Raw genomic sequence first — 10,736 nt, forward strand, 5'->3', positions numbered from 1 at the left:
CTCCATTACTTTCCTCCATTATGAAGATAACCATAACCTCCATAACCTCCACCTTTATAACCATTATTCTTGTAACCTTTCACCTCCATAACCTCCTCCATTATATTCATGTTAATGTCATGTTTATGACTAACCTTTTATATGTCTCTATGTTACACTATAAATAGAGGCATAAGAGTTCATATTGTATACACTTGAAGATTTGGTGAATACATGAAAGAAAGAAAGTTATATTATATTGTTCCTCTTGTCTTATATCCTTCTTGTCTTCATCTTTATATTGTTCTTTTGTTCTTAAGTTTTACAACAAAATGATATTTTTATTTTATTTTTGTCTTCTTTGTTTTTATTTGGATATTTGAAGGACGTATCAAATGATATCTTGACACTTTTTATCTAACTAGTTCTTTGACACGTGTGTTGCACGTGATTACCAATTCTGAAAATATATGTCATAGTAAATAGTATTGCTTATTTAAGAGAAGATTTGAATAATAAGCTTAGCACAAAATAATTATGCAGATTCTTTTGTGAATGTTCAATGTGGATCGTCACATATATCTCTTATTCACGCGAACCTATGAAGATGGTCAATGAGAATTTTTATTAGTTAAATGCAATAATGTATATATTTATTTCAATTTGATGAGGTTCAATCATGTAATTAGTCGTATTTCACTAATATTACCTTAAAGACGATATTTGTTTTGTATTTTTCTTGTCATCTAACCAGATGTGCTTTGCACATGTATTCCACGTTAAATTATTTAGATTTCGTATGAACATGTGAAGAGAACAACTGCATTTTATCTTTTAGAACTATTTTTTGTATATTAATTTTTATTTTATAAGTTATAACATAATATATGACGTTTTTGTTGTTGGCTCTCATAATTGACTTCTCGATTGACTATGTACATAGATCAAAGATAGGTTTCCTTTTTTTACTGGAAAAATGAAAAATGAAAAATGAAAATTAAAGAATATATTCTATCTGTGAAATCGTAAATATAATCACATGTCCATCTTACACTCAATAAGGATATAGTTCATATACTTGTAAACGATTTTCAATTTATTCAACCAAGCAGGATTCATCAAAGGAAAAATAACAGCATTGTATTATCACATATATAGTTAATATAGAGAAAGTTGAAAGAAAAAAACAATTAATGTAATAACTATGAAATTTATAATATTATAACTAAGAATGTAAAAGAGTGTGAAGAACGTTTGCAATAATTAGTAATAACTAAGAGAATTTATAATGTTATAATTAAACAACTAATGTGCAATAACTTAATTTCTAATAAATTTTATACTTACACATATTCACATATGATTCATATATATTCACATATTTTCACATTTGTTGTGAGTTTTTTTCTAAAAAAGGACTCGGAAGATTTTAAAATAATATATTTTGAAGTTAGAAGATCATGTTAACTTGATAATACATTTGTGACACATATAATAGTTTAATTTAAATACAAATATCTACCCAAATATAACTATGTATTTGCATTAATGAAAATATTTATCTCACCAAAATTAGCTATTAAATAAATAAATAAAATTAAACTAATACAAACTTCAACTAGCGTTATTACAAGTCATAGGAACTTTTCTTCGTCTAAAATACTAAAATATTTGTAACACCCCGTTTTTTGAACGAACTAGAATTAGAAAGAAATCATTTTTCGAAATAATTAAATTTGGAAATTTTGGCAAATCAAGCTAAGTATAAGTTTTGGGTCAATTTCAAACGACCATAACTCCTAGCACATGATGAGTTAGGTGGGCTACAAGATTCCATATGAAAGGTCTTGGAATTATCTTTCCAACGCTACCGAGTTTGCTAATTTTTGAGTTCATATGAGGGAGATATTCCCGTTTGAAGTCAGACTGTCTGAATAAGGAAAGTCAACCGAATTTTGAAGGGGTATTTTGACTTTTCCATACCCAATTAATTTATTTCGTTTTTGGTAATTACTTAGGGGTCTAAACTGAATTGGGTTAGTTTATGCACTCAAAGATTTTACGCTAGGGTTTTTAGAATAAGAATGCAAGATGAGAAAGAGCCAAAGTTCGTCGTTCTTGAGATTTCGTTTGTAGATTTCACCAAGGGTTAATCCCTACGAGGTATGTGAGATCACATAGCGTTGGGTTCGTTCACCCAAGCGCCAATCATGATTTGTTTCAGCATGTTTGTGTTCATGAAAGAAAAGTTTATGAGTTCTTGATGAATATTGTCGAAAGTTTCGTTTGAATCTTAATTGTTGAGTTTTGGAGGAGTTCTTGAGTTAATTGCATGAGATTTAAGGTTGTCTTTAGTAGATTCTTGCATATTTTGGTTTTGTATTCGAATCTAAGTGTTTGGGGGGAAGAAATCAATCGAAACTAGAGGGTTTAGAATTGAAAAACGAGCAAGAAAAATTAGGGATTTTCTGGGCAGGGGCATGGGGCGCCGTGCCACTCAAGCTCCCCAACCCAGACTTTGAAGTTTGGGCTCTGGCGCTCGGCGCCACTCAGAGTGCCAGGGACGCCATGCCTTCTACCGTTTTCCACATATTTCTGTTTGAGTTCCCTTGAATCGGACCTATGTTTTCTAGTTGATTTCTACACTCTAAGTTATGCCTAAGCATCATGATATCATCCATAAACATGAATCATAACCTTGAATCCATAAATTCAAATTCAAGGAAAGTTAAGAGCCAAGTCTAGAGAGTTCTTAGAGTCTTTTGCAAATGCTTTAAACTTGTTTCAAGACTTGAGTTTTGAGTTGAGTGAAGAGTAAAGAGTGAAGTTCATTTCTTCAAAAGAGTATATGGGGACTATGTATTCCCATAGAGTAAATGTTTTCACCTTTAAATCAAGAAAGGAAACACCGATTTCCGAAAGAGCCTTTGAGCTAGTTTTTAGTAAAGAGTAAATGTTTTCACATTTAATCAAGAGAGGAAACACTGATTTCCAAAAGAGCTTTTGAGCTAGTTTTTGAGCAATTATCTCAAATCACAGAAATAGTTATGTTTTTAAACATATGAGCTAGTTATGTTTTGGGAGTAGTATTGAGTACCAATATGGGGGAGAGTTCAGACAACTCACAGCCCCCATAAAACCCATGTAACAAACATGAGTAGAAAAGGGTCATACTTTTTAGTATGATTCCTTAGTGTTTTTAGTCATAGACTAGTGGATCCACTTAGTAGTTAGGTTCTATACCCCGACAAGGTATAGAACAACCCTGGCAGTGTGAGGCAAAATGTTGTATCATCACATAGCTCTTAAGTGATGGTTGTCGGTTAGAGAAACTCCCACAATTATATTTTGTATTCCCATATACACAGAGATTATTTGTATTTTCACATACAAACAGAGTTTGAATTGTATCCTTGCATACAAACTGAGTTATCATTGTATTTCTACATACATAGAGTTGTTATCCATGTTTTAAAAGTTGTTCTTTATATTGCATTTATATTATTGCTTTATATTGAATTGAGTTAAGTTGGGTTGAGTTGAGACCAGGTATGTTCCTTCAGTTCCTTTCAAGCTTATATCTTGTTTTAGTATTCCCCTCACATGTTCGTACATTCAATGTACTGATGTCAGTTCACCTGCATCTTTTTATGATGCAGATTCAGGTAACCAGGATCAGCATCCAGCGCATTGTTGATCCAGTTGAGCTTCAGAGTTGTTGGTGAGCCTCCTTGCTTTCGAAAGACCCCTTTTTATTGCTTTATCAGTTTAGTTCATTAGGATGTCGTGGGTCTTGTCCCGACGTCCATCTCAGTTGTTAGGGGATTCATAGACAGTTAGTTGATGTTAGTTCTTGAGTCTTTTCCTTTTCAGTTATGTTGAGACTTGAGTTGCCATTTTGGCCAGTTGAATGTGGATCTTTAAAACATTCTAAGTTATTCGTTGAGACAATTTAGTTTGATTGTATTTCAATACTTTCTTTTATCATGAGTAAGTCTTCCACTAAGAGTTAAGACAGGCCAAGGGTTCTTATGGGGCTAACAATGGTTCTCGAGTGCTAGTTCTGCCCAGGGTGTAGGCTCGGGGCATGAAAAACTTAGTGTCAGAGCACAGAGTTCAAGAGTCCTAGGGAGTCTATGAAGCTGTGTCTGTAGAGTCCTAGTTATCGGTGTGAAGTGTGTCACATCTATAATTAGGAGGCTACAACACTTAAGAACTATCTCATTTCTTTCATAATCATTTCGTGCGATAGAGTTATCTCTATAAAACTTTCTTCTAATTCATGCTTGCGCGTATCTTTCAGATCATGCCTCAACAAAGAGCTGTGAGAGGTCGTCCCGCTAGGAGAAATGATGAACCACTGGATCAAAGGGTACCTAATGCACCTGAAGTGCAACCCCAAGGAGAGGTCACCAATGCTGAATTCTGTGAAGCTATCCGGATGTTGAGTCAAGCTGTGACGAATCAAGTTGGACAGAGAGAGAATTGACAGGAAGTGGCTGATACTTCAAGGGTCCGTGAGTTCTTAAGGATGAATCCTCCAACCTTCACTGGTTCAAGTATCACTGAGGATCTAGAAAAATTTGTTGAAGAACTTCAAAAGGTTTTTGAGATTATGCATGTTGCTGATGCTGAGAGGATGGAACTAGCTGCATACCAATTGAAGGGTATCACTAGAATTTGGTTTGATCAATGGAAAAAGAACAGGGCTGAAGGTGCACCAAATGTGAGTTGGGATATGTTTGAGGAGGCCTTCTTGCGGCGCTTCTTTCCCCGTGAACTGAGAAAAGGCAAGGTACGAGAATTCCTTACTCTTAAGCAGGATTTATGAATGTTCATGACTACAATCTGAAGTTCACCCAACTTTCCCGCTATGCTTCGGAGATGGTTGCGGATATGAGAGGCAGGATGAGTTTGTTTGTTGCTGGGTTGTCTCGTCTGTCAAGTAAGAAAGGCAGGACAACTATGTTGATAGGCGATATGGACATAGCAAGGCTGATGATCCATGTGCAACAGGTTGAGGAAGAGAATCTGAAAGATTGAGAGGAATTTTGAAACAAAAGAGCTAAGACAGGGAAGGAGTTCGGGCAGCAGAAGAGTAATGCCAACCGATCATCTTTCCAACAGAAACAAAAGGGACATGCTCCATCATCTGCTAGTGCACCTGCACCAAGGAACAAATGTGAGTACAATAATCAGAATTCAAAGAATTTTACAGCTAGACCTGTGCATTCTCAGGGTAGTATGACACAAGGGGGTAATAAGACTCGTGCATGTGCTAAGTGTGGTAGGAGCCACTCAAAGGTGTGTCATGATGGCTCCATTGGTTGCTTCAAGTGTGGTCAGAACGGTTATTTTATGAGAGAGTGTCCTAAGAACATGCAAGGTATTGGTAATGGGGGCAATAGAGCCCAATCTTCTTCAGTTGCTCCACCAGACAGAGCTACATCTAGAGGAGCTACTTCAGGGGCAGGCGGAGGAGAAAACCATCTTTATGCTATCACTAGTCACCAAGAGCAAGAGTATTCGCCAGATGTTGTTACTGGTATGATCTAAGTCTTTAACTTTGATGTTTATGCTTTGCTAGATCCAGGAGCGAGTTTATCTTTTGTGACTCCTTATGTTGCGATGAAATTTGATGTTCTTCCTGTGAAACTTATTGAGCCCTTCAGTGTTTCCACACCTGTTGGTTAGTTTATTCTAGGAGAGAGAGTCTATCATGATTGTACAATTTCCGTCAATCACAAGAGCACCATAACTGACTTAGTTGAGTTAGACATGGTAGATTTTGATGTCATTCTAGGTATGGACTAACTTCATGCCTGTTATGCCTCAGTTGATTGTAGAACTCGAGTTGTTAAGTTCTAGTTTCCTAATGAGCCAGTTATAGAGTGGAAGCGTAGTTTAGCAGTGCTTAAGGGTCGTTTTATTTCGTACCTTAAGGCGAGAAAGTTAGTTTCCAAGGGGTGTGTCTATCACTTAGTCCGAGTTAATGAATCTAGTGTTAAGATACCTTCTATTCAGTCAGTTTCAGTAGTAAAAGAGTTTTCAGAAGTCTTTCCAAATGATCTTCCCAGAGTTCCTCTTGAGAGAGAAATAAACTTCGGTATCGATATTCTTCCCGATACTCGTCCTATATCTATTCCACCATTTAGGATGGCACCAACAGAGTTGAAAGAGTTAAAAGAGCAGTTGAAAAATCTCCTAGAGAAAGGTTTCGTTCGACCAAGTGTCTCACCTTGGGGCGCTCCGATCCTATTTGTGAGAAAGAAGGATGGTTCTCTTAGAATGTGTAAAGATTACCATCAGTTGAACAAGGTTACTATCAAAAATACGTATCCTCTTTCAATAATTGGTGATCTCTTTGATCAACTTCAGGGTGCTACTTGCTTTTCGAAAATAGACCTCAGATCAGTCTACCATCAGTTGAGAGAAAGGGAATGTGATATTCCAAAGACAGCTTTTAGGACCCGTTATGGTCAGCATGAGTTCCTAGTTATGTCCTTTGGTTTGACCAATGCTCCTGCAACATTCATGTACCTTATGAACAGAGTATTCAAGACTTATTTAGATGTGTTTGTTATCGTATTCATTGATGACATACTATTCTATTCGAGGAATAAGGAAGATCATGCTAGTAATCTCAGAGTAGTTCTCCAAACTATAAAGGATAGAGAGTTGTATGCTAAATTCTCTAAGTGTGAGTTTTGGCTTGAGTCTGTGGCATTCTTAGGCCACATTGTTTCCGATGATGGAATTAGAGTTGATACTCAGAAAATAGAGGTACTGCAGAATTGGACTAGAACCATATCTCCAACTAATATTAGGAGTTTCTTGGGGTTGGCTGGATATTATAGAAGGTTCGTCGAGGGGTTCTCATCTATTTCGTCCCCTTTGACCAAGTTGACTCAGAAAACAGTAAAATTTCAATGGTCTGAAGCTTGTGAGAAAAGCTTTTAGGAATTGAAAACTAGGTTGACTAGTTCCCCAGTATTAACCTTACCAGAAGGTATGCAAGGTTTTGTTGTATATTGTGATGCGTCCCGAGTTGGACTGGGTTGTGTATTAATGCATAATGGTAAAGTTATAGCTTATGCCTCCAGACAGTTGAAAGTTCATGAGAAGAATTACCCAAACCATGATCTAGAGTTGGTTGCCGTAGTATTTGCTTTGAAAATATGGTGTCACTATCTTTATGGTGTTCATGTGGATGTGTTCACCGATCACAAGAGTCTCCCATATGTGTTTAGTCAGAAAGAGCTTAATCTCAGACAGAGGAGGTGGTTAGAGTTACTCGAGGATTATGACATGAGTATTTTATATCACCAGGTAAGGCTAATGTGGTTGTTGATGCTTTAAGCAAGTTGTCCATGGGTAGTACCGTCCATGTTGATGAAGAAAAGAGAGAGTTAGCGAAAGATGTGCACAGACTTGCACGATTAGGAGTTCGACTAATGGATTCCACAGAAGGAGGAGTAGTGGTGATGAATGATACGCTCAAATTACACTTCCCTAAAGAAGTATAAGTGATCGTTGTCAAATAAAGAACCCAACCTGTAGGTTGGGGTCGATCCCACGAGGAATATGGTTTAGACTTAAACTTAACTCACTATTATATCCGTTTAGTCAAGTTATTTTCGAGACAAGTAAGTAAAGGGGGGAGGGGGGTTGTGAAACAAATAACTGAATGTTGTCAAGTAACAAATGAGACACCTCCCTAAAGAAGTATAAACGATCGTTGTCAAATAAAGAACCCAACTAGTAGGTTCGGGTTAATCCCACGAGGAATATGGTTTAGACTTAAACTTAACTCACTATTATATTTGTTTAGTCAACTTATTTCCGAGACAAGTAAGTAAAGGGGAGGGTTTTTGTGAAACAAATAACTGATTAAGTAACAAGTGAGCATGATTCAAACTTTGTTGTTATCAATGAGAGAGAGAAACTAGGATGTATGTATTCCACATAAGCTATTAACGCGGTAATCCTAATAATAGTAATCCTTTCCTAGTGTATCATATGCAAAGTGGTAAGATATGTATCCCTAAGTGCTTGGTCCGCCAAATAGGGAATTTCACTCCGTCCAGCTACGTATGTACCATTTACTAACCCTTACCTTTATCTCATATTAGACATCACATCAATGTATGGCTTAGTTTTCACCCCCTCACACCAATTGACATTAGACTATTAGATAGTATCACACTAAATCTCTGTTGATAATTCCTTTCTTATTAACTACCTCCTTGGTCCGACAAGTAGCAACAAGTGAGTTCTAACGTTGGACACCGTTAAAAATATTTCTAAACGAAAGAATTACCAATGCATGCATCAACACTATTCAAGGTGTACTTAGTTATTATTCATACGTTGTTAATTGCTCATGGTTTCCACAACCATAGTTGTGGATTTAGCTACTCATCCTTGAAAGAACCAATTCATATTTTTAGAAGAAGAATTCATGAACTTACGTATTGAGTAGAAGAAAACCGTAATCTCCAACTGAAATTCAAAGCAAAAATCTTATAAACCGAAATTAGGAAATCAAATTGCCAAAGTTTGCAAGTTTAATTCCCAAGAAGATACCAAGAACTAAAAGTATACAATGGTGTCTCACCCTCCAAAAATGAGGTTTACATACCTTATTTATAGAAAAACATGTCCTAAACAAAAAGGAAACAAAATGAGGAAATAAACTTTCTGGACGCGGCTTTGATCGATGACTCGACCTACGGACCATGGGTCGACCTACGGTCTGTAGGTCTCTTCCGTGGGTCAACACTTAAACTTTTTCTTGCAAAGGCTGGAACCTTCACTCCCAGATACAATCGACGGACGTGCAGCACGGGGTCCTCTTCTGTGGCTCCACACTTAGGAATTTCATCAGGTACTAGAACTTCAACTTCTCTGAATCATTCGATGGATGTGCAGTACGGCCCGTGGGTCGACCTACGATCCGTTACTTGCATCGTAGCTCCACACTTGGTCAAGATTTCTCTGATTCTCCATCTATGCCACCCATCTATGGACCGTGATTGGACCTACGGTCCATAGGTCACCTCTGTGGGTGGCTCCTTCTCTATATTTTCAGTTGTCATCTCACACTTCCACGTCCAAGCCTATTTCCTGCAAATATGACACAAAAACATTAGTTCCTACTACAATATGTCCCTAGACACACACAACTCTTACATGAAATGTATCAAAAATAGCTTAAGCTCACGGTATATGAACACCCTCAACTTAAATTCGTTGTTTGTCCTCAAGCAACGCACTAAAACTCTAAACGACACTTGTGTAGAAGCACACATACAAACTCAAGTAATCACATGGCTATTTCAATCCATTCCATTTTCTTAGTGCAAATCTCTTCTCTTAGGCTCAACTAGCTAACTCATGCGGATTAAGATATGACAAAGATCGACCAACAGACACCACAACATACACTTTTATAATCACCAAGGTACCAACTTTCCGACAATATAACTAGTGCCCTCACTTCAAACGAAATCCTTTCCACACAGAAGATATGAATTTTGAATTTTAGGATTGATGCAACACTCTCGCTCAGAGGTGACTTAAAGTACAGTTAGTGCTCAATACCATAGGCTTGCCCTTATTTTCACTGCTTAGATTCTCCAAACTAGTTGCTAGGATCACTATAGGACTTTCTTAGCTTGTAACGTAGGCTCAGGGTCAGGTGTGGTACATTTAGGTACATTTTAGTGACTTTCTGGCCTCCTTGACATTACATTGGCTTTTTTACCTCTCTTCTCAACCTATTTTTGACATCCTTACATTTTACTTTCTTTCCCATGACTCGTTTCAACATGGATGTGACTTTTGACTTAGTGGCTCTTATTTTTCACTTTCTTTTTATTTCACTTTATTTATCATTTTGTTTTGCTTCTTTTGCACAAAGTCACATATTCTTCTATATTTTCTTTCTTTTCACTTTTCAACACAAAACTCTTTCCATACCCTTTTTCTTTCGGTTTCCTTTTTCATAGCCACCCTCAACTTATGGATTTTGCATTAGTTGAAGTGCACAATATCTGATGTCGGACCAGGGCCAAGATCAAGGTAAATTTTTCATTAGCCACCATCAACTTAGGCTTTTGGCCTAAGTCAAGGTGCACATGTCCAAGGGAGGGACCCGGGGGAAAAAGACAATTATTTTAGGGAAGGTGAGTTAGGTGAATCAAAAGAAATGGTCTTTTAAGGCTCAAACATTCGGATCAAAAGGAACATTGATTTCATTTGGTTGGATCATTTTAGGCTTAAGTGGACTAATTTGAACAAGGGCCTATGATCACTTCCCAACTTCTAGCCTAGATCATCTTAGCAGGACCAACGGGGCAAGTTCTAGATTGACACACACTGTCTGAACATTCAACTTTTCTCACACACTCTTGGCACATTGTTTCATTATCAGATTATCAGATTATCTAGTTCAAGTTTTACCTTAAGTCATGAGGTCAAATCGGTTCCTTATCATGTCACATTGGGATCCAACACATTCAAATCATCAAGACTATCGATCTAGCACATTTCAACATTTTTGGACAGGGATCATTTTTTCATGCTTTTTATGCCATCATGCTTTCATCATTTTTTTTACTTACTCCTATATATACATTCCTAAACATGCCGGTTCAACAGAAATTAAACAGTCTCTTGGGGGAAAAGAACACATGCAAGAAAATCCCAAGAGAGGATTATGAGTTGGGTTACTCAGACTCCACCCTATCACTCAC

Source organism: Solanum tuberosum, unplaced genomic scaffold (assembly GCF_000226075.1).
Source record: "Solanum tuberosum cultivar DM 1-3 516 R44 unplaced genomic scaffold, SolTub_3.0 scf00003, whole genome shotgun sequence".
Classification (NCBI taxonomy): Eukaryota; Viridiplantae; Streptophyta; class Magnoliopsida; order Solanales; family Solanaceae; genus Solanum; species Solanum tuberosum.